Below are 24,843 nucleotides of genomic sequence, written 5' to 3'. Positions count from 1 at the left end.
AGAAGCTACCAAGGGATATGATTGTGCAATTTACGACAAGAAGTACAAGAGAACAAATTGTGAGCAAACAGTTTCAGGACCCATTAGAAGTCGACGGAAAAGCAGTGAGAATTATGAAGGAACTGCCCAGATAGGTGTTGTTAGAGTGGAAAAAATACAGAGAGCTGGTCCAGATGTTAAAGGATTTGAAAATTAAATACATATGGGAAATTCCAGAAGGACTGGCTTTCGAATTTGGTGGAGAAAGAAAAAACATCAGATCTGGTCATGAAATGGAAATTTTTATTATAAAAACAAAAAGGACTTACCAAAAAGTGCTAGAAAGTGATCATGGATTGCAAAATTATATCTTGGAATGTAAATGGACTAAATTCACCTTGTAAACGCAAGGCTATCTTCCACTGGCTTTTAAAACAGAAATGTAAAATAGTTTGCTTACAAGAGACACATATTAAAAGGCAAGATGTAAAATATTTTAAAATGGCAAAGCTTGGGAAAGAATTTGTAGCCGCCTCTAAACAGAAAAAAGGGGGGTTGTATTGTATATAAAAGAGGAGCTACAACCCAAACTAGTGTTAAGTGACGTGGAAGCTCGTTATTTGGCAGTGGAGATAATTTGGAATTCAAAGAAGACGTTGGTGATTGGACTCTACGCACCTAATGTTGCAAAAGAAAATTTTTTCAAAGATTTGCAAAAACAGTTAGATGAGCTGTCCTATGATCAAATAATATTGGCAGGCGACTTCAATGGAGTTACAAATTTAGATGAAGACAAGAAATCTAAGACTATACAAAAAAAGGGGGATTATTGCCAAAGTCGTTTTTTGCGATCACGGAACAGGAAAGTCTGGAGGATGTATGGAGGAGACAATATCCCCAAAATAGACAATATACATTTTACTCTGCAAGACATTTTACGTTATCAAGAATTGACATGATCTGGGCTTCTAAAGAACTGTTGCTGTGGACTAAAGATGTGGAAATAATGCCAAAGGTAGGCTCAGATCATAATCCAATTATGTGGAGATTTGGTAAAAACAGTAAAAGAAGGGGATGGAGAATAAATGAAGACTTGTTACAAATGGAAGACAATATTGGGTTGCTGCGAAGGGAGACCAAGTTCTTTATACAATGCAATTTGAACAAAGAAGTATCAACCAACAAGGTTTGGGATACGTACAAAGCTGTTATCAGAGGGATACTAATGGACTTGAACGCAAGAGATAGAAAGAAAAAAGAGGCAAAAAGACTGGAAATTATGGAAAAAATTAAAGCCAAAGAGATACAACTTAAAAAGAGACCAGGGAAAAAGAAAATATACCAGGACATTAAAATATTACAAGAACAGCTGTCGGCAATGAATAACAAAGAGTTGGAGTGGAATTTAAACAGGATGAATCAGAGATTGTTTGAAGGTGCAAATAAACCTGGGAAATATTTGGCATGGCAATTAAAAAAGAGAAAGGAGAAGAAAACTATAAGTGTGATACGAGAAGATGACAAGACATTGAGTGATCAAGTTGCCATTAGTAGAGCCTTCTTCAAATTTTATGCAAAATTATATAAAAAAAAAGAGGTGAACAAAGATTCAATAGCAGATTACTTAGCTAAAATGAAACTTCCGATAATCTCTGAAGAATGGAAAGAGAAATTAAATAAGGATGTGACGGAGAAAGAAATAAAAGAAGCCATTCAATGAACGAAATTGGGGAAGGCGCCAGGACCAGATGGACTAACGGTAAAATTTTACAAAACAATGGTGAATGAACTGGCACCCTTCCTGAAGGAGGTAATGAATGGAGTTATGTACAATCAAGAGATCCCAGATTCATGGAATGAAGCTAACATATCATTGATTCCAAAAGAGGGACAAGACTTGACTAATGTTAAAAATTACAGACCAATTTCATTATTGAACAATGACTACAAAATATTTGCAAAGGTATTGGCGGAAAGAATTAAAGGATGGTTGTCGGAATTCATTGCAGAAGAACAAGCTGGATTTTTACCTAACAGACAAATCAAAGACAATTTAAGAACAGTGATAAACGCTATTGAATACTATGACAAGCATTGTGATAAAGAGGTTGGTTTCTTTTTCGTGGACGCAGAAAAAGCATTTGACAATCTGAACTGGGACTTTATGTTTGCCACTATGGAAAAGCTGCAGATAGGAGAAAAGTTCATACAAGCGGTTAAAGAAATTTATAAAGACCAAAGTGCAGCGATTGTAGTGAACGATGACCTGACAAGAAAATTGAAAATAAGCAAAGGTACAAGACAGGGTTGCCCCTTGTCTCCATTGCTGTTCATATTGATTTTGGAAATATTGATGATTCAGATTCGAGAGGACGATACAATTCGAGGCATAAAAATAAAAGAATATACCTACAAGGTCAGAGCATTTGCGGATGACATAATGCTAATAGTAGAAGATCCAATCGATAACATGCCAAAGGTAATAAAGAAAATAAAAGAATTTGGAGATTTGGCCGGTTTCTATGTAAATAAAAAGAAGCCGAAGATACTATGCAAAAATATGACAAAGCAGAAGCAACAAGAACTGATGGAATTAACGGACTGCGAGGTAACAAATAAAGTAAAATATCTTGGAATTGAATTAACTGCAAAAAATATAGATTTATTTAAGAACAACTATGAGAAACTGTGGATACAAATAGAGAGAGACAAATAGAGACTTGATAAAATGGAACAAGTGGAACTTATCATGGCTGGGAAGAATTGCGGCAATAAAAACGAATGTTTTACCACGGGTGATGTTCTTGTTGCAAACGATACCGATTATCCGAGACTCTAAACAATTTGAAAAATGGCAAAGAAAAATTTCAAACTTTGTGTGGGCAGGCAAGAAACCACGTGTGAAAATGAAAGTACTACAAGATGTGAAAGAGCGAAGTGGCTTGCAACTGCCCAACTTGAGACTATATTATGAAGCAGTATGTTTGACATGGTTAAAGGATTGGATAAAACTGAAAAATCGCAAACTTCTGGCTCTGGAAGGTTATAAAAAAATATTTGGTTGGCATGCGTACCTGTGGTATGATAAAGTAAAAGCGGACTCTATGTTTTTGCATCATTATATTCGCAGAAGCCTCTTTGCAGTCTGGAAGAAATATAAAGTCTATATGGAAGACGGAACACCCTTATGGGTGGTTCCCTATGAAGTAATAGATCCGAGAACTGTCGATAACGAACAGCAATCCCAAACTTACAAGGATGTTATGCACAAACTTGTGCCTTAGGTGTCCCTCTCACCAATCACAATAAGAGACACACACACCACGGAGTCCTGTAGAATGAAGCAATATATGATTGTTTAATTTAAACAATGGAGGAGCCCATTTTCACAGGAGTAGGTGGTCTCCTTGTGTCCGGAGCTCATCAAAATTACAATAGAAAAACAGGCAATTAATACTTTCAGATAATCATAACAATATTACAGTATTCTAATATTTGATATCTTATTGGCTCGTAACATATCTAGGGTCAGTTCTGATTTGAAGATGCAATTCTGGGCTGGCCCCTCTATCTGGGGGAATTCCAGTCTTCACAGTTTTTTTCCTCTGCCTTCATTTTGGAAGGACACTGTCTAACCTTTTACCCACTTTCTTCTTGGCATAATACTTTCAAGGGCACCAATGAGTCTCAATCTGGTGGATAGGAAGGGATGTTTTCCTATTCATGCCCTCTTCCCCAGTTTCTTATCAGCTTTAAGGAAGATAATACCACAGGTGGCCAAAACCAGCTTGCTGCGTCAAATCAGTTTTCTACAAAAAGCTCTCTGGTACTGATTTCAACTGGAATCTATAGAATAATATAACATATATTATAAGTGCAGCCCTAAAAGCAGTATACCAGTTCTTACAGAGTTTCAAGTCTTCTTGTTTCAAGTGTCAAATTCTTACAGGTTACATTACAAGTACTACTTTGGCTCCTGAGCATAGAAAAAGTGTAAAGCATGTAATACTGAAAAAGCATAGGTTTAGTATATAAAAATAAGTATATAAAAAACCTCCAAATCTATATCTATCAAAGAGATAACACAAATACATCATTCAATATTAACAATAAAAACAGAAGAAGAGCTGTCTCCTTGTTATGGATGGTTTCAATACAGGCAGATCAGAAATCTTTACAAATCAGACTGTTTAAAAGGAGGAATAAGAATGGAAAATTCAGAATTGGAAGAAGTAATATTACAAGAAGGAAAGAAACAAATTTCAAAGATTTACAAAATACTTCTAAAATGGTATACTGAGGATGAAACAGTGAAAGTACAGATGGTGAAGTGGGCAATAAATTTTCACAAAGAAATAGCAATGGTGACCTGGGAATACCTGTGGAAGAATACAATCAAGATGACAACCTGTACGAACATTAAAGAAAATGTATATAAAATGATATACAGATGGTACTTAACACCGAAAAAGATCGCGCTGGGAAATGCTAATATGTCAGATAAGTGCTGGAAATGCAAAAAGCATGAAGGATCATTATATCATATGTGGTGGACTTGTGAAGTAGCTAAGCAGTACTGGGGAGATATAATAGAAGTAATTAATGAAGTATTACAAACCCAAATAAATAAGAACCCAGAATTGTTGCTACTGAACTTGGGAATGGAGAATATTCCAGCGCAGCACAGAACATTACTATTTTACATGACTACAGCAGCAAGATTACTGTATGCGCAGAAATGGAACGTGCAAGAGGTGCCAACTGTAGAGGACTGGATATACAAATTGTTGTACATGGCAGAGATGGACAAAATGACAAGAAAACTAAAAGATCTGGACCCAGAACAATACATGGCAGACTGGGCAAAACTGAAACAATTTCTAGGAAAAAAAAGGGATGTGAAAGGAGAACTGTGGCAGTTTGAGAATTTCTAAACTAAGATGTCACAAATAGAAGCAAGATGTTACCAAGAGAGAGAAGTGACTTTACCATTAAAAGAATTGTTCATTTATTTTAATCTAAGCTAGGATTATAGTAAAATATAGAGGGGGTAGATTTCATAATTGATTATTATTGAAAAGGGGAGTAGAGATACCAGAAAGAGTAATATGATATATAGCTAGCTTAAGTGAGTGACTATGGAATTGTCTAGAGTTATAACTGCTATTAAGTTAGGTTTTTACTTAAGCATATATTATATGGTATGAAAAGTATGTTAATTACTCGAAGAAATATCAGTGAAATCAATATAGTATGTATAGAGTAAATATAAGGCTTACAATAAGGAATGCTATATAGAGAGGTTTTAGAAAGGTTAAAGATAAAAATTGTCAAGTAATATAGGGGGGGAAGGGCTGGAAAGCTGCTGGAGGTCAAGTAGGAGGGGGGAGGGGGGATTAGATCAGAAAATTAGATAGGATTGAAATGTTACTGTTTATGAAATTATGCTCACCAATAAAAATTGTTCGTAAAAAAAAGAGAGAGATCGTGAAAGACATTGTACTCCCCGCTTTCGATGCAGTTTGTCTGACCCTTGCAGACTCGGTTAAGAGCCTAGCAGTTACAGTTGATCCAGCGCTACTACTAGAAAAACAAGTCAAGGCAGCTGCAGAAAAAGGCTTACTCCAACCTCACTCTAGCCTGGAGGATGGCTCCTTACCTCGACACGGCTAACCTGGCCATCTGGATCCATGCCACGGTAACATCAAAACTTGTCTATTGTAATGCACTATGCATAGGTGTCCCATCTAAGTTAACTAGGAGGCTCCTGTTGGTTCAAAATGCTGCAGCTTGACTGTTAGTAGGAGCGAGCAGAAGCATGAACATCACTCCTATCCTTCAGTCACTCCATTGGCCACCTATCAGTTACTGTCATGCTCAGTTCAAGGTCTTGGTTATTACATACAAAGCTCTTCGTAGCCTTGGCCCAGCATACCTACGAGATCACCTCACTCCTTATGTCTTAGGGCAGCTTCGCTCATCTGAACAAGGTCAAATGCAGGTGCAATTGAGATAACATGAAGCACAGATAGACAGGAGTACATACGCAAGCAACAGATAATATGCAAAGCAACATATTGGTGAAGTCTATGGTCCCTTACTCATTAGCGCAAAGCAGTTGAGACCCTCTCCCTACAATGCTTCTCTCCTATCAGAGTAAAAAGCCTTTTTGATTAATTAGGTTTTGCATCGTTTCCAGAAAGCCAGGAGAGTGGGGGCTCTCCTGACCTCCTCAGGCAGGCTGTTCCCTAAGGTAGGGGCCACAAAGAAAGCCCACGTACGGGCTGCTGTTGATTTCGCCCATGTGCAGGCTGGCATCTGCAGGAGACAGTGTTCAGAGAAGCGAACCTGTTGTGGAGGAATATAGGGAGGGAGGCAGTCCCATAGGTATGCCGGACCTGGTCCGGGAAGAGCTTTGTATGTGATAACCAATACGTTCAACTGAGCACGGTAGCTGATAGGTAGCCAGCGGAGTGACGGCAGAATGGGGGTGATGTTCATGCTCCGGATAGCAGTTACACCACGGCATTTTGCCCCTGTTGGGACTCTCCTAGTTAATTTGCAATAGTCAAGTCTTGATGTTACCTTAGCATGGATCCAGGTGGCCAGATCGGCCATGTCGAGATAAGAAGCCATCTTCCAGGCTAGAGTGAGGTTGTAAAAGTCATTTTTGCAGCTGCCTTAATTTCTTGCTCTAGTAGTAGCACTGGTAAGAAGTAAGGATTCCACTCAGTCGAAAGCTTTTTCCACACTCGAGGCATTAATATGGCTTATCTCTTGTGTGTATTCTTTGATGGGAATTAAGGTCTCCACTGCGACTGAAGCTTTTCCCACAATCCAGGCATTTATACGGTTTTTCTCCTGTGTGTATTCTTTGATGGGAATTAAGGTTTCCACTCTGACTGAAGCTTTTTCCGCAGTCCAGGCATTTATAAGGTTTTTCCCCTGTGTGAATTCTTTGATGGGAATTAAGGTTTTCACTCTGACTGAAGCTTTTTCCACACTCCAGGCATTTATAAGGTTTTTCCCCTGTGTGTATTCTTCGATGGGAATTAAGGCCACTACTGTCACTGAAGCTTTTCCCGCAGTCCTGGCATTTATAAGGTTTTTCCCCTGTGTGCATTCTTCGATGGGAATTAAAGTGTCCACTCTTTCTGAAGCTTTTCCCACACTCCAGGCATTTATAAGGTTTTTCCCCTGTGTGCAACCTTTGATGGGAATTAAGGACTCCTCTGTGACTGAAGCTTTTTCCACAGTCCTGGCATTTATAAGGTTTTTCCCCTGTGTGTATTCTTCGATGGGAATTAAGGACATGACTGTGACTGAAGCTTTTCCCGCAGTCCTGGCATTTATAAGGTTTTTCCCCTGTGTGCATTCTTTGATGAGAATTAAGGCCACTACTGTGACTGAAGCTTTTCCCGCAGTCCTGGCATTTAAAAGGTTTTTCCCCTGTGTGCATTCTTTGATGGGAATTAAGATTTCCACTCTGACCGAAGCTTTTTCCACACTCCAGGCATTTATAAGGTTTTTCCCCTGTGTGTATTCTTCGATGGGAATGAAGGTCTTTACTGCAACTGAAGCTTTTTCCGCAGTCCTGGCATTTGTAAGGTTTTTCACCCGTGTGCATTCTTCGATGGGAATTAAGGCTTTCTCTGCGACTGAAGCTTTTTCCGCAGTCCTGGCATTTATAAGGTTTTTCCCCTGTGTGAATGCTTTGGTGGGAATTAAGGTGTCCACTCTTTCTGAAGCTTTTCCCACACTCCAGGCATTTATAAGGTTTTTCTCCTGTGTGAATTCTTTGATGGGAATTAAGATTTCCATTCCTACTGAAACTTTTTCCACACTCCAAGCATTTATAAGGTTTTTCCCCTGTGTGTATTCTTCGATGGGAATTAAGGTCCCCACTGTGACTGAAGCTTTTCCCGCAGTCCTGGCATTTGTAAGGTTTTTCCCCTGTGTGCATTCTTCGATGGGAATTAAGGCTTTTTCTGTGACTGAAGCTTTTTTCGCAGTCCTGGCATTTATAAGGTTTTTCCCCTGTGTGCATTCTTTGATGAGAATTAAGGCTTCCACTCTGACTGAAGCTTTTTCCACACTCCATGCATTTATAAGGTTTTTCCCCTGTGTGCATTCTTTGATGAGAGTTAAGGCTTCCACTCTGACTGAAGCTTTTTCCACACTCCAAGCATTTATAAGGTTTATCCCCTGTGTGCATTCTTTGATGGGAATTAAAGACTCCACTGCGACTGAAGCTTTTTCCACACTCCAAGCATTTGTGAGGTTTTTCCCCTATGTGTATTCTTTGATGGGAATTAAGTTCTCCACGGCAACTAAAGATTTTCCCGCAGTCCTCGCATTTATAAGGTTCTTCCCCTTTGTGCATTCTTCGATGGGAATTAAGGCTTCCACTCTGACTGAAGCTTTTTTCATACTCCAGGCATTTATATTTTTTCTTTGTGTCATGCGTTTTCCGATGTATGCTAACATTTGATTTTTCAGAAAATTTCCCCCCACTTCCTGTGCCCTCATTTCTATTGTCTTCTATGTACATTTTTTCAAGTAGTTGGATTTCATAAGCATTTTCACCTTGCAGAAGACCAGAATTACTCCTTCCTTTAGAAGGACGTTTTCTCCCCTCCATCCTCAGGGTATCAGAATTTTCAAACTTCCCTTTCACATCTGAATACATATCCTCTTTATCCATCACTGGATGATCAAATGTTTCATTTGCTGACCTCCACATGCCTCCTGCAGAAAGAAAGAGAAACCTGGGGTGAGGATAGGACACATTTACAACCCATCTTTATCAGCGTTTCCTCCTTTGTTTTGTGTTGATTGTGTTTGCACAGAGGCTAAGATCACACAGACTGTACCCGGTTCTCCCCCTCTTTCTCCATTCCTTCTAAGTTCCAAGCTGGCAAAGCTGGCAGAGAAGCCATTCCTATGGTGATAAGTGTAACCCAAGACAAGAAAGGAGAATGCACAAGAGAGATTCCCCCACACACACTTCTCAAAGTGACTCAGTCATTTTAAGTTTTTCTTTTCCTGCCTAGGAGAATTTAGAGACGGAGTGGTTTGGGGTTGTTCTGAGGAGAACAAGGGCACCTTTTAAGACAAGGACAGCCAGTTTGGCTTTAATGTACCGAGCTGAGAGTCTGAAGAGAGGTGCTTTTTTACCTTCTTCACTTTCTCTATGCTCAGGTGTTGTCATCTTATGTTGTTCGACTCAAAAGACAAAATTCCGGGGGACTAAAACAGTAGACAGTCAATAACAATTAATATATATATTTACATGTGCAAAGTTCTGAAGTGCAAGTACATACAGAATCAACACAGAGTGCATAAATAGCTGGCATTTATGGGGTAGTCAAAGCAAAGTTACAAATTATATACTCATATACAGAGCAACATGTTGCTCCGTATGTTGCTCTGTATATGAGTATATCATTTGTAACTTTGCTTTGTACTGTAATGTTAATTGCATTATGGTAGCTTCGATCCCCTTTAGGAATTAGCAGCTCTAAATTGTGTTAATGACGTGACCCAAGGCATGTTACTTTAAATATGGGGTATATCTTTGTTTTGCTGTGTCTGTCGGCTTCATTGTGTTTCTAACTGAGTGTGGTGTGAGGAGAGACGCTTGCGGAGTGTAAGTATTTTTTTTAATATTTTTTTTATTTTCTTATTGAAACATATGTACATAATCATACATTGAACTGTATACATCTATTTTTACCCAATCCCTCCCACCCACCCCCCATTATGTCTTCATATCTTTAACCATGTGCACAGATTCTTCATTCGGGCTTGAATGCTTGGGTTGGCTTCTCCCCTTTCCACCCAGTGCCTATAACACGACCATTTACTTGTAATCTTTTGACGCTTATCCTCCCATGTCTCATCAGCAGTTATCTGTACAAATATATCCGATTGTACACGTTCAAAGACATAATTGTTCCATTTTTCCATTGTCCATTTATGCTTGTCCTTCCATCCCTGTGCTATTACAGCCATTCCGGCTAAAATCATAATTTTATATAGATCTTGCTTATTTCCATCTACTCTTTTATTTCCCAATATTCCGGAGATAAGCAGATCCTTATTAACCTCAATATTAACTAGAAATAAACCAGACATTACCCTTATAATCTTTTGCCAATAGTCATTGACCACATTACAATCCCACCACATATGCGCATATATACCAACTTCTTGACCATAATGCCAGCATTTAGGGCTCATTCCTTTCACTATATATGATATCTGAGCCAGTGTTCTATACCATTTCCATATAAATTTCCTAGCCAATTCTTTATCTTTATCCATTTTAATTTTATTTATACATTTCATTATTTCTTGAATCGTTTCCTGATGAGATAAGCCTTCTCGCTCCCATTTATTCTGTATTATCCTTATCATCCTTTCCTTATCCCTTATCATTAAATTATATAACGCCCCTGCTAGCCCTTTCTCTTTTATTTGTCTTTTACTTAGTATATCATCAATTTCTGTGTTTACCCCAATTATCTCCTCAACTTTTTCAGATTTAATTAACGCATATAATCCTTGCACCTCCAACCAGTATTGTTTTCCTATTTTCTCCAGCAAGTTATTTTTTGCAACTAAAGTCCCACCTTCAGCAAACAAATCTTTTAATCTATTAAATCCAAATTCTTCTAATTTCTTCCACCCACCAGTCTCTGTATATTCCTTATTTATATATTTTAATGGAGTCCACTTTGAGTAAACCGGCATCCATTTCCTATACCATCTTTTCTAAATACCTAGCGCCGTTTTCCTTGGGCCAATTGCCTTCTTATAAGCCATCTGAACATCCCTATTAAAGATCCCCTCTCTTCCTATTCTGTTATCTCATTCTCCATCCTAACCCATTTAACTCTATCATTATGCCCAATCTCTATTAAATATTTCAATTGAAATGCCTCATAATACAATTCCAAATTTGGTATCCCCCATCCCATCTCCTCCTGTGATGCATAATTTACTATATCTGGAGTTCTAGCCCTTTTGCTTCCAAAAACCCAGTTTTTGAGCACCTTATTACAGGTTTTAAACCAATTTGTTCTTATCGGGAGCGCAATTACTTGAAATAAATATAATAATTTTGGCACCAGAAACATCTTAACTGCCCTAACCTTACCTAAGATAGACAAGTTCATATTTTTCCAAGCTCTCATATCTTTCTTAACCTTCCTCCACTTCTTTATAATTCACATCTGGGATCTTGGCCACATTTTTAATAATATTCACTCCCAAGTATTTAATTTTTTTCCTCTTAGGGTCCATCCTTGTCATTTTTACTATTTCCTTCCTTTCCTCTCCGTTTACATCCCAAAATAAAATTTCAGACTTGTCCATATTGACTCCCAAACCAGACACCTCTTTAAAATCCTTCAAGATAATCAAGAGTTCTCTCACTCCCTCTAATGGGTTTACCAAAAATAATAAAATATCATCTGCATACATATTTATTTTAATTTCCTCCTTACCCTGAGGAGAGACGCTTGCGGAGTGTAAGTAAAATGGCTACATATTACATCAGGCATAGCAAGTAATTCATTGGAATATATATATATTTAATTTTTATATGATAATTTTTATCATAGTCCAGTAAAACTGGCCCAAGAAGAAGTAACAACGAAACGGGAACGGAAAATTGCGAGCAGAAGCCCGTCGGCTAGAGGTGCCTTTGTGCACGTCCTATTCCATCTGTGGACTAATGGACTGATTTCCAGCTCAAGCAGGACACTTTTCTCCCACCTCTGTGTACTCTCTGTCCACCAGTTGAGACTATATATGGAATTGCTGTGATTATTTATTTATTGACAGACCACCCCATAAATGCCAGCTATTTATGCACTCTGTATTGATTCTGTATGTACTTGCACTTCAGCACTTTGCACATGTAAATATATATATTAATTGTTATTGACCGTCTACTGTTTTAGTCCCCCGGATTTTTGTCTTTTGAGTCGTTCTATTCTCTGGGGGCGCCCTTTTGTTTTGTATCTTAAGTTGTTCAGCTGTAAGAACTTTTTGGTGTGTGTCAATTGCATGGTTTATTTTTTAAGATAAAAAAATCATGTTCCTGAAATCAGAAATCAAATAGGGGGGAATTAGGGAGCTGCCTGGGGCAGTCCTTCCTGCCATGGGTGGGCAGTCAGGCAGGGTAGCGGTGACAGGTGGGAAGCTGGGGTTGGGGGAATGGAGCTGACTGGGCCTCTCCCACAGACACCCGGGGCAATTGCCCAGGGCTGCCAGGGGCTGAGGGCAAGACCTGCCCTGTCTCTGCTCATTCTTCTACAGGGAGTCTGTTTGCCAGCCGACAGTCTGCAATTCTAATTCTAGCATGATGGTGGCAGTAGAGAGCAATCTCCAGTTGCTTAAGAGATGGAATGCGGGGGGAGAAGCCGGAAAGAGAGGAATTCTACCTTGTGATCTAGTAACTTTAGACCACAATCAACAGAGTGAATCTCTCATTGCCCTGTGGGGTTGGTTTTACCATACCTGGTGCAAACATACAGGAAAAATGGAGCGTGAAATTGGAGGGAATTAAATGATCCGCTGTTGAGAAGGTAATAATGGTCGTTTCCATAAGATGAATGCTTTTGGGAACTGGGCTTTATTCCTGCTTGCTCACAGCATCATGGCACATTCATGCACCTCGAAGAGCTTCCCTTGATATTCTGCTATCTATCTCAACCCAGCTCTGCTCCAAAGTTTTTGGGAAAGATGGTAGTAAAACCAAGATGGCTGCTCTTTTGGGTAGAAAATTTGGGTTTTCCAGCCCCATTTCCATCTGGAAGCCCTGTTGCTGCTGTGCTTTATCTGCAGCTGCACAAATAATGAGGAAGCTATGATATAATTGAGTAAGCGTGTTTCAGACAACTCATTTTATACCGTGGTGCACCACCAGAGGGTGCTGCCGTGGAGGGAGGCACAAGTAAAGCACCATGTCCCTCCAGAAACCGTGCCATGACAGGAAGGCCAAGCTGGAATCGGGAGGGGAACAGGTGGCAATACCAGCCCTCCACTTTTACCCAGCTGGTATTAGTAGCGGAAAAGGTGGAAATACCTCTCACCTTAACCCAGCTAATATTAGGAGCAGAGCAGGTGGCAATGCCCACACCCAGCTTAACCCAGCTTGTATTAAGAGCGGAGCAGGGGGCAATGCCTACTCCCTGTCTTCACCCAGCTGGTATTAAGAGTGATGCAGGTAGCAATACCTGTCCCCTTCTGCCAGTTGGGATTGTCCGGGGTCTGAGGCACAGCCCCCGGCCTTGCCAGGAGGAAACAATGGGAGACAGCCGGGAGGCAGCTGCCCTGCTGCCCCAGTCAGCCAACAGAGCCAGAACCTGTCTGTGCCAGGGGAAAGAGGCAAAGGCCCAAGGCTCCAGAGGGCTGGAAGGGGCAGGGCGAGGCCAGCCAGCCCCACCCTCCAGGGAGAAGATAGGAATCTAAGCAGGGCAGAGGGAGGGGGCAAAGGCAGGGGGAATAGGGACCCAGCAGCTGCCCAAACAGAGCCCTTACCAGCCGAGGAGGAGAAGCAGCCACAGCAGCTCAGAGCCATGCCCCAGCCTATCCAACAGCTAGAGGGCAATAACCAGGCTCAGGGAGTTCCAGGAGCAAAGCAACTCCAGGTGGAGCTGCCACAGGCATTCTAGGGGAGGAGATGGGCAGCCCTGCCCAAAATCAATGGGCAGGCAGCCCAGAAGCTGGCCAGGGCAATTCCTCGCGAGCAAGGCCAGGGAAGCTCAGCAGCTCAGAGGCCTACTGGGGCAGCTCCTCGCAAGCAAAGCCAAGGAAACCTCAGCTGGGGATTGATCACATTTAACCCCACCCGGCCAGAAAGGCAAGGAAGCCTAGACGGGATTAGTGATGGGAGGGAAACACCTGAGGGAAGGCACAGCTAGGCCAAGTCAGGAGAGGGAACAAGCCTGGAAAGAGGGCGGGGCGGAGAAAGAAAACCCTATAAAGGCTGGCTAGGAAGAGCTCTGAGGTGGGGGGTTTGAGTAGGAGCAATGGAGTGGGGTTCGAGTGGAGCAGAGCGAAGGCAAGGAGGAGACTGGATGCAGGAGGAGATGGCAGAGATCAAAGGGGGTGAGTGGCGCAGGTTGAGCAGACCAGCAAGTGGATTGAGAGGGAGTCTGGGTGATGGATACCCCCCTCCTTCCACAGAGCAGGGTCCTGCAGCATCCCTGGCACTCCAGTGATGTCAGGAGCAGACTGCCTGGTGCCCCACCCAGTGGCAGCCGCTGCAAGCCCTGACAGGGATCAGGAGCGGAGTAGGTGGCAAGGCCGCCCTCCGTCTTACCCAGATGATATTAGGAGCGGGGCAGGTGGCAATGCCCGCTCCTCTTCAGCCATCTGGGACCAGGAGTGGAGCAGGTAGCAATGCCCATCCCTGGCAACTCCCACCCCCTGCCTTAGCACAGCTAATATTAGAAGCGGAGCATTTGGCAATGCCCACCCCCGCCTTAAAACAACTGGTATTAGGAGTGGAGTAGGTGGAAATTCCCATCTAATACCTTAACCCAGCTGGTATTAGGAACAGACCAGATCATAATGCCCACCCACCCCATGTTAACCAAGCTAATATTAGGAGAAGGTGGCAATGCCCATCCCCACCTTAACCCAGCTGGTATTAGGAGTGAAGTAGGTGGCAATGCCCATCCAATGACTTAAACCAGCTGGTATTATTAGAGGAGCAGGTGGTAATGGCCACCCCCATCTTAACCCAGCTGGTATTAGGAGCTGAGCAGGTGGCAATATCCATTCAATGCCTTAAGACAGCTGGTATTAGGAGCGGAGCAGGTGGCAATGCCCATTCCCCGTATTCACCCAGCTGGTATTAGGAACAGAACAGGTGGCAATACTAACCCTCCACCTTAATCCAGCTAATATTAGGCGCGGAGCAGGTGGCAATGCCCACCCCTGGAAATTCCCACATCCCGCCTTAACCCAGCTAATATTACAAGAGGAACAGTTGGCAATGCCCATCCCTGTCTTAATCTAGCTGGTATTAGGAGCAAAGCAGGTGGCAATCCCCATCTGTTGCCTTAAGCCAGCTGGTGTTAGGAGTGGAGCCGGTGGTAATGCCCACCCCTGGCAATTCCCACCCTCCGCCTTAACCCAGCTGATATTAGGAGAGGATCAGATGCGAATGTCCATCCCCACATTAACCCACTCCTGCCTTAACCCAGCTGTTATGAGGAGCGGAGCAGGTCACAATGCCTGTTCAATGACTTAACTAAAGCTGGTATTAGGAGGGGGGCGTTGGCAATGCTCACCACCTGTCTCCACCCAGCTGGTATTAGGAGGAAAATGAGTAGTAATACCCACATCTCACCTTAACCCAGCTAATATTAGGAGCGGAGATGGTGGCAATGCCCATCCCCGCCATAAACCAGCTGGTATTAGGAGGAGATCAGAGGGCAATGCCCATCCAATTTCTTAATCCAGCTGATATTAGGAGAGGAGCAGGTGGTAATGCCCGCCCCACTTCTGCCATCTGGGACGAGGAGCGGAGAAGGTGGCAATGCCCCCCCCTTAACCAGTTTGGAGTAGGAGTGGAGCAGGTGGCAATGCTTGCCCCCAGCCTCACCCAGCTGGTATTAGAATCAGGCAAGAGAAAAAAATGGGAGGGGGTGGCTTTGGAGATAGCACAAACAAGGAAGTCCGAGAAGCCACAAATACAATGATACGACTTTATTGGTTCTATGCCTTCAGAACCCACGTTAAAGGCACCCTGTACAAACAAAACGCCAGTGAGTCAATGCAAATAAAGCTCCTGGCTGGAGTTGGCAACGGGCTGGCCGGCTGAGGCTTTAATCCCGTTTCACACTATTTGCTTCCTCAAAAGCCACGTTATGTCTGAAAACAACGTAAGAGCGTCAAGTAAATTCATGTGATGTACCCAACCAGAATGTGCTCAAATATAACATACAAAAATTTTAAAATGTATTTACACGAACAGAGTAAATATCTCTTATTTCTCTTTACAATGTTACAATTCATGCACACATTCCCTTGAGAAGCCCAATTTTTATGCTCTAGCCCCAACCAAAGGAGAAATACCTCACCTGTCCCAGAATTTGGATCTGTAGGATCTCACTGCTACTCTCTAATGTCTTCCACGTAGTTTATTTCTAGGTGGAGCAATGCATAACCCCTTCAAAATTTAAACTCATCTTGTTAATAAGAGTGACCACTCCTATGCACGATTTAAAGGGGCCGCTAGCAATTCGTGATCGAAACCAAATGATTAATGCTGGAACCCTGATCTCTTTCATTCAAAGAGTAAATATATTAGCCCAGGAATGGAGAGAAGTCTATGTCGTTATTGAGACCATGAGGTGTCAAACTGCGAAGGCGGAAAATCCATCGTGTTTCTGCGCGCAACAAATCCCTGCGGGTATCTTGCAATTGTTTGTGATCCACTACCTGAAGTACAGAGAAAACAAATTCCCGTTCGTGACATAGACTTCTCTCCATTCCTGGGCTAATACATATACTCTTTGAATGAAAGAGATCAGGGCTCCAGCATTAATCATTAATCCAGCATTAATCATGAATTGCTAGCAGCTCCTTTAAGTCGTGCATAGGAGTGGTCACTCTTATTAACAAAATGTCATGGCCCAGTCTGAGAGTGAGGTCTCCTCTGGAGGAGAGGAGCCTCGTGTAGCCAGCCAGGACTCCTCAGGAGAAGAAGAGTTCTGTGTAGCCAGCCCTAGCCCTGACTCAGCAGAAGCCGGCAATCAGGAGCAGCAGCTGCTGGCTGATCAAAGCTCACAGCCAGCAGCTGAGACACCAGCACCCTCTAGCCCCAATACCACAGGGGAGGCTCAGTCAGGGACTTCCACAGGGGAGGCTCAGTCAGGGACTGCCAGCACCACAGGGGAAGCCCAGCCAGGGGCTTCCACCCCCCCACCCCAGGCTCACCCACGCCTAGAGAGCGCCACAGACAGCGCCAGAGACTGGAACTGCAGGAGAGGCGGCGCAGTGCCGCCTCCTGAGCCAACGCCAGCTGCTGGAGAGCGATGATGAGTAGCGTCAGGATGGAGCCCCAGCAGCTGGCTGAAAACCACGCCTGGCTATAAAAGCCAGTCAGGAGCAACTGCCAGGCGTGGAAGCAACGTGTCTACTGCCTGCAGCCACTGCCTGGTACCTTGCATCCCACTCCTGCCTGCACCTTGTCCTGATACCCTCGTGCTCTGACCTATGGACTGGACTTGGCTTGGCTTTTTGGATCTTGGACACACCCCTGGTGTTTACCTTGGGCTCTGACTACAGACTGGACTCGGCTTGTGACTCTTGAACACTCTTTGGCTTTGTGCTAGTACCTGGGCTACCAGCTTGGGCGGGCCCAGCCCATGACACAAAATGAGTTTAAATTTTGAAGGGGTTATGCATTGCTCCACCCAGAAATAAACTACCTAGAAGACATTAGAGAGTAGCAGAGAGATCCTACAGATCCAAATTCTGGGACAGGTGAGGTATTTCTCCTTTGGTTGGGTCTACAGCATAAAAATTGGGCTTCTCAAGGGAATGTGTGCATGAATTGTAACATTGTGAAGAGAAATAAGAGATATTTACTCTGTTTGTGTAAATACATTTTTTAATTTTTGTATGTTATATTTGAGCACATTCTGGTTGGTGACGCTCTTATGTTGTTTTCAGACATAACGTGGCTTTTGAGGAAGCAAAGAGCGCGAAACGGGATTAAAGCCTCAGCCGGCCAGCCCGTTGCCAACTCCAGCCAGGAGCTTTATTTGCATTGACTCACTGGCTTTTTGTTTGTACAGGGTGCCTTTAATGTGGGTTCTGAAGGCATAGAACCAATAAAGTCGTATCATTGTGTTTGTGGCTTCTCGGACTTCCTTGTTTGTGGTATTAGAATCAGGGCAGGTAGCAATGTCCACCCCCAGCAATTCCCACCCCCTTCCTTAGCCCAATTTATATTAGGAACGGAGCAGGTGGCAATGCCCACCCCCGTCTTAACACAGCTGGTTTTAAGAGCTGACCAGGTGGCAATGCCTGCCCCCTGCCTTTACCCAGGTGGTATTAGGAGCGGAGCACATGGCAATGGCCCCTCCTCTTCAGCCAGCTCGGATCAGAAATGGAGAAGGTGACCATTTCTGCCCCCCACCTTACCCAACTGGTATTAGAAGCAGAGCAGGTAGAAATGCCTACCCCGGCAATTCCCACCCCCACCGTAATCCAGATGATATTAGGAGAGGACCAGATGGGAATGCCCACCCCCGCCTTAACCCAGCCGTTCTTAGGAATGGAGCAGGTGGCAATGCCACCCCCCCATAATGCAGCAGGTATTAGGAGTGGAGCTGGTGGTAATGCCCACCTGCTTCACCCAGTTGAGACCAGGAATAGCAGAAGGTGATGCCCGCCCCACTTCACCCGGCTGGGTGAAAGTGGGGGTGAATATTGCCATCTGTTCCACTCCTAATACCAGCGGAGTGACAGCGGGGGGCTGGTATTGCCACCTGTTCCCATCCCCATCCCAGCCTGGCCTTCCTGCCACGGCACGTTTTCTGGAGGGACATGGTGCCTTACCTGGGCCTTCCTCTGTGGCAGCGCCCTCTGGTGGTGCACCAGGGTATAAAGTGAGTTGTCTGAAATACGCTTACTCAATTATATTGTAGGATGTGCCCAAATTTAGATTAAAACAAGTTTAAAACATAAGGCCTGAATGGCAGGCTACATGTATATCCTAAAGCTTGCTAAAACATCTCAAGGTACGAATGATAGTTAAGTGCAATGACCAACACAAATATACCAAAGTGCAGTAAAATACCGACCAGACACATTTTGGCCCTAAGGCCTTCCTCAGTGGTCAATTGTAAACAATTTATAATCAAACACACCCAGACATATAGAAACCAATCATGAAATGCTCCTGGTGTTTTATCTAGGCTCTAGTATTGTGTGTAAAATACAAATATTGCCGTAGACCCAGGACTGCACTCTCACAATGCTTTCCATTTACTGTGATTCTCTGAGGCTTGGTTTCCAACGTATAAGGGTGTGTTACATCGATCTATAGTAAAGACAGAATGGCCAATGAAGAAAAGCATTTCACTGGGACGGTTATTGGCAGATAGACAAGGGGGGGGGAGAGAACTGGTCATATAAGCAATGGAGACCCCAGTGGCGTTTCTGTCCCGGCTTCTTTTCACAAGGGGATTTACATTAAACTCTGACTTTAAGAAGGGGGGCAGCCATTCTTTAGAGGGGACTTCCAAGGTTAGATATGCTTTGAGAAGGCAGTCAGAAGCAACCATCAATGAGAACAGAGATACACCAGCGCATGGTCGGAAGAGAGATGTCAGCCAGAAGAAGAAGGGAACAGGATTGCTGTTAAGATCACACAGTGTGTGCCCAGTTCTCCCCCCTCTTTCTCCATTCCTTCTACGTTCCAGTCTGGCAAAGCTGGCAGAGGAGCCATTCCTATGGTGGTAAGTGTAGCCCAAGACAAGAAAAGAGAATACACAAGGGAGATTCCCCCCCCACACACATTTCTCAAAGTGACTCAGTCATTTGAAGTTTTTCTTTTCCTGCTTGGGTGAATTTAGAGAGGGGGTGGTTTGGGGTTGTTCTGGGGAGAACAAGGGCACCTTTGAAGACAGGGACAGCCGGTTCGGCTTTAATGTACAGAGCTGAGGGTCTGAAGATAGGGGTTTTTTTTAACCCTTTTCACTTTCTCTATGCTCAGATGTTGTCATCTTATGCTGTTCAGCCACACGAACTTTTTGGTGTGTGTCAATTGCATGGTTTATTATTTAAGATTAAAAAAATTATGTTCCAGTAATCCAATTCTGCTGGTCCGTGTAACCAAAGAAAACCGCTGCTTCGTTGAAAATGCCTCTGCATTGGCTTAGGGCTGGCTTAAGCAGTCTTGGCTCTCTCAGTCCCTTGTCCTCTGAGCCCCCTCCTTGGTTGGGTGGAGGCAAGAATTGAGGGAAGAGAAAGAGGGTCTGCCCCTTGTCCTCACCCCCAAATAATAGGAGGGAATTAGGGGTCTGCCTGGATCAGCCAGGCAAGCTAGCATGGGTAGGTTGGAGGGAGGGAATGGAGCTGACTTGGGCCCTTCCATTGGTACTGAGGGCAATTGTCCAGGACTGCCAGTGGCTAAGGGCCGGACTGGCCCCACATTGGCTGATTCTTTTACAGAGTCTGGTTGCCAGGTGACAGCCTGCAATTCTAATTCTAGCATGATGGTGGCGGCAGAGAGCAAGCTCCAGTTGCCTACAAGAAGGAATGGGGAGAGGCCGGAGAGAGAACTCCACCTTGAGATCTAGTAACTTAAGTCTTGTTTCCAACTTAAGTTAAGACGCAATCCGCCACCGCTCTGTCCCACCCCCTTTCTCTCTGCCAGGGTCTCTGTGGAGCAGCCCTTCCCCTGCTAAACCACTTCCGCACATTGTGTGGGGAACTAAATCAGCCTCCGGAGGGGCTGCTTCAGACAACAGGCCATCGGTTGTTAATTGGAAGAGTTTAATCCTGACTAGAGTGGAAAACAGGCTGGGAAAGCCAGGATTTCGGCTGCAAGGGGATGAATGTTGCAAAGTGATACCATCCTACTGGCCCTTCTCTTTTGTTTTGGCTTGGATTCCATGTTTTGGACACACCCCTGTGGGCCAGGCCCCTGCAGAATCACCTACAACAACAGTGTGCTTGGGGGAGGAGGCAGGATGTGTCCAGGGGAGACCTGGCTGGAGTTGCTTTGGGTCATCATGTCTCTGAGGAAAAGCCCCTGCTTTGCTTGGCAGGCCCAGCTGCCCAGCATCAAGGCCTGCCACAGAGCCCGTGCCACTCAATGTGGACAACGGTTGGCATAACTCATCCGGCCTGGGAGAAGGAAGTGAGTCCAGGGTCTACAAGCACCATTTCACCATTCCCAACCCAGCCAAGCTCTTGGGTGAAGAAGCACAAACTCCAAAGAGGAAAAGGCCACAGAAATCCAGCAGCCCTTGGAAGGAAGCACGAACAACACAAAGTCCCAGAATACATTGAAATGGATACCTGCCGACCGCTCCTCATCATCAGAGAGCAGGAGAAACGGCTCTTCTTCTCCTTCCAGCCTGGAAATGAGGTCAGGTTTGGCCACCTCAGGTTCTTTCATGAGAAAAAAGAAGCACAAAATTGTGACTCTTCTGTGTGCTCATAAACTGTGCAGTTCCAAGCCAGAATGCCTGTTCCTCCCGAAATACACAACAGACAAGTTATAGCGGCAAGGTGACACGGGTCCATATCTGGCACGGGGAGTTCTGTGCCTCCTCCCTGCCAAGAGCTGATGGAAATGCCAGCTGAGATCTAAGGCAGTGCCAGAGAAGCCAGCACAGCTCCTTCCACAGCCACATCTCTGCCCTGGTAAGGCAAGGCCCAGACTGGGTGGAAGCCCCGTGCTTAGACCCCGCCCCCCGCCTTCAAGGCTCACTTGGCACCTCATCTGAGGCCCTCTCTTATGGTCCAGCCAGATGGAGGGGGTCCTTCTCCACAAGGAAGACCACCACCCCTCCTAAGTCAGAGGCTCAGAGGAAAGATCCTAGAGAGTGGCAGAGATCAGCCCCTGGGCCCAGGGCAGACAGCCTGACCACGTCCTCCCTCAATCAGGAGTTGCTTACAGTCCCTCCTCACAGTGAGAAGGAGGCAGCCCAGGGGAAAGGGACCCTCACCCAGAGAGGCCACGTTCCCAAAATTCTCCAGCATGACTTCCTTGTACAGGGCTCTCTGCGCTGGGCTCAGCAGGCTCCACTCCCCCTTGGAGAAATGCACAGCCACCTCTTCGAAGGACACCCGGCCCTGGAAGAAGGAGAAGAGAATTTCATTATATCTCTGGAAAGGTGGTCCATAAGAAAGAAAACCCCAATGGCTAGTGTGACGTAGTGGTCAGAGTGAAGGCCTAGGACCTGAGGGGACTGAGTTCGGATTCCCTCTGTGCCATGGAAGCTTGCCCAGAGGCGCTGGGACTATCAAAGTCTTTCAGCCTAACCTACCTCACAAGACTGTTGTTGAGAGGGTTAAGTGGAGGAGAACAGTTTGAAAAGCTGTGTTGGGTCCCTGACCAGTGAAAAAAGAGGGATGTAAGTTAAAAATAAGAATAAATAAATAATAAGCAGAACCTGGGAGGGTAAAACCAAGGTGGAATAGCAGCAACACAGAGGAGGGGGGGGGAGAGCCCCGATGGAGATCTTTCACTCCACCCCCCCCCGCCCATGTCTCCCTTGGGGACATCTCAGGGCCCCTCATTTTGCAGGTGGCTGTAAGCCTTGTGGGGGAGCAGCCAGAGATACCCAAGAAGAGGAACAAATCTCTTGTGAAGGGAAATTTAGGACAATGCAAGGTGGGAAACCCCTCCCCCCACTTACCTGCGCTGGCTGCATGGCTGGTCTTTTCCCTTCACCACACGGAGGAGACAGCGGAGAAGCAGCCAAGGGGGGGGGGTCTTTCTTTGGCTACCTGGGAGGGTGAGAAGGAAAGATGGAGGGAAATGCTTTTTGTGCACACAAATTTCTCTGACAGTCCCTTCTGCAAAGCTGTCTCTGGATTTGCTTTGGGGCCCAATTCAAGATCTCCGATCAGAATCCTTGGCCAGGTATCTCTCCCCACACCCAAGTCTGTGATCAGGCAGGCAAAAAGGGATGATGAGGGACACATTGCAAATAACATAAAGAACAACAATCAACATTTCTTCGAATAGATTAGAAGCAGGAAACCAGCCAGGGAGGCAGTGGGGCCCCCGGATGATCCAGGGGTTACAAGGATTACTGAAGGACGACAGGGAAACGGCCGAGAAGCTGAATGCATTTTTTGCCTCTGTCTTCTCTGTAGAAGATGACAGGTGCTTGTTCACTCCAGAACTGCTGATTTCGGGAGGAGTGTTGAAAGACCTGAGTCAGATTGAGGCGGCGAGAGAGGAGGTCCTACGACTGACAGACAATTGAAAAACTAACAAATCACCAGGCCCGGATGGCATACGTCCAAGACTTCTGAAACATCTGCCTCCATTTCTGAGGACTGGAAGGTAGCGAATGTCACCCCCACCTTTAAAAAGGGTTCTGGGGGGATCCGGGAAATTACAGGCCAGTCAGTGTAACGTCAATACCGGGTAAGTTGGTGGAAACCGTTATTAAAGAAAGAATTAGTAGGCACATAGATGAACAAAAGCTATTGAGGAAGACTCAGCATGGGTTTTGTAAGGGAAGATCTTGTCTCAGGGACCTGTTAGATTTCTTTGAGGGAGTGAACAAACATGTGGACAAGGGTGAACCAACCGATGTTGTCTGCCTGGACTTCCAGAAAGCTCTTGATAAAGTTCCTCATCAAAGGCTGCTGCTAAGTGAGCTCAATAGTCACGGGGTAAAAGGACAAGTCCTCTCAGGTGGATCAAAAGCTGGTTAATGAATAGGATGCAGAGAGTGAGGCTAGATGGGCAATATTCACAGCAGAGGGGAGTGAGCGCTGGGGGGGGGGCAGGGCTCAGTATTGGGTCCATGTCACAGATTCCCCCTCCCCCACTGGTTTTAAAAGCTGGGAACTGAATTAGTAGAACTACAGCGGCCTGACCTTACACCAGGATATGGCACAAGTTCTTTGGAGCCCCAGCTTCCGCGTTTTAAACAAGTAAATCCCCGGTCCCCTCTGCTGTGAAAATGACAGGCGGAGAAAGGCAGATTTCCGCAATGAACGGGGCCAGAGAGGCGCGTTTCCAAAAATGCTTTTTAAGGGGAAACGGCTGCCAGGGAGGCCGCTGGGCGGGAGGGAGGAGATCCAAACTTTCCCGTCCGCAAGGTGGGAATCGAGTTTGGCCCGGCGGGGGGGGGCAGCTCTTCCACCCCCAATGGCCTGCGCCCCCCCAATCCCCCCCCCGGGCTGCATTCTGCCGCAGGAGCCTCCGGGCTTTGCACCGAGGAGGGTGGGGTGGCGGGGGGGGGAGGAAGACCAAAGGATCTGCTCGGGGGGGGGGGTCTTCTTCTCCCCCCCCCACGCGGTTTTAACTCACCCAACGCGTCTGGGGTGCAGCCGATGAAAGAGAAAGACGACCTGCCTCTGGAGGGGGCGGGGGCACGGCAGGAAGTGACCTCCCCAGCGCCCCCCTCCCGCCTGCACGTCTAGGAGTGGGGGGGGGGGGCGAGGGACTCTCTCGCTTGAACCCGGTGGTCGGCTGGCACCGTCCTCCCTCCGCCCGGCCTCGCCCGGCTCTGCGCTGCCCGGAGACGCGGGACTGGGGGCCCAGGAGGCGGCCCGGCTGCAAGGGGAGCGGGAAGGGGGACGCCCGCCCCTGCCCTTCTCCCCCGCCCCGCATGGTGGCGAGGCGGCCTTTGTGGGTGGCAGGCAGAGCTCCCGCCGCCCTCCCTCCCAGCCCGGGCCTGGCGCCTGGGAATGGCGCTCGGCCGCCCCTGCTGAGCCTCCCTTCCCTGGAGCAGTGTACCCCGGGAGACCCCCTGCTGTCTGGGGCTGCCCGCAGGGGTGGGGGGGAGGCCCTGCTGTGGCCTTCCTCACCGGCTCGTGGTCTCGGGCTGGGCGCTCAGAAAGAGGGCGCGGGCCCCAAGGGACCTTCGCTCTGATCCAAAGTTGCTCTGCTCAGGTTCGCAGCCGGGGACTTTCGCCCTGAGGGGGGCTTTGGTCTGCGGGCCGCAGCTGAAGCAGGTCTCTATTGGATCGATTTATTAGGCAGTTTTCGCCTCCGCCTCTCCACTGTGTGTGCTTGAGGCGGCTCACAAAACGAACTGTGGGAAAAGTGATTAAAACCCACCGTTCTTGTGGGGTCTGCCTATGCGCCTTGTTGGCCCTGAATGTGGCTTTCAGTACCATTAATTATGAACC

The 24,843-nt window shown here is 45.6% G+C and overlaps 1 pseudogene; it reads right to left on the bottom strand.

Annotated features, from left to right (window-relative positions):
• The window catches only part of LOC129329145 (zinc finger protein 721-like), a 39,062-nt pseudogene extending 14,989 nt beyond the window's left edge, over positions 1–24,073 (bottom strand).
• Positions 24,074–24,843: the final 770 nt, after the last annotated feature.

This window comes from Eublepharis macularius, chromosome 4, assembly GCF_028583425.1.
Source record: "Eublepharis macularius isolate TG4126 chromosome 4, MPM_Emac_v1.0, whole genome shotgun sequence".
In the NCBI taxonomy this organism is placed as follows: domain Eukaryota; kingdom Metazoa; phylum Chordata; class Lepidosauria; order Squamata; family Eublepharidae; genus Eublepharis; species Eublepharis macularius.
The sequence above is the reverse complement of the archived record's forward strand: the minus strand, read 5'-3'. Positions and strand labels throughout refer to the sequence as shown.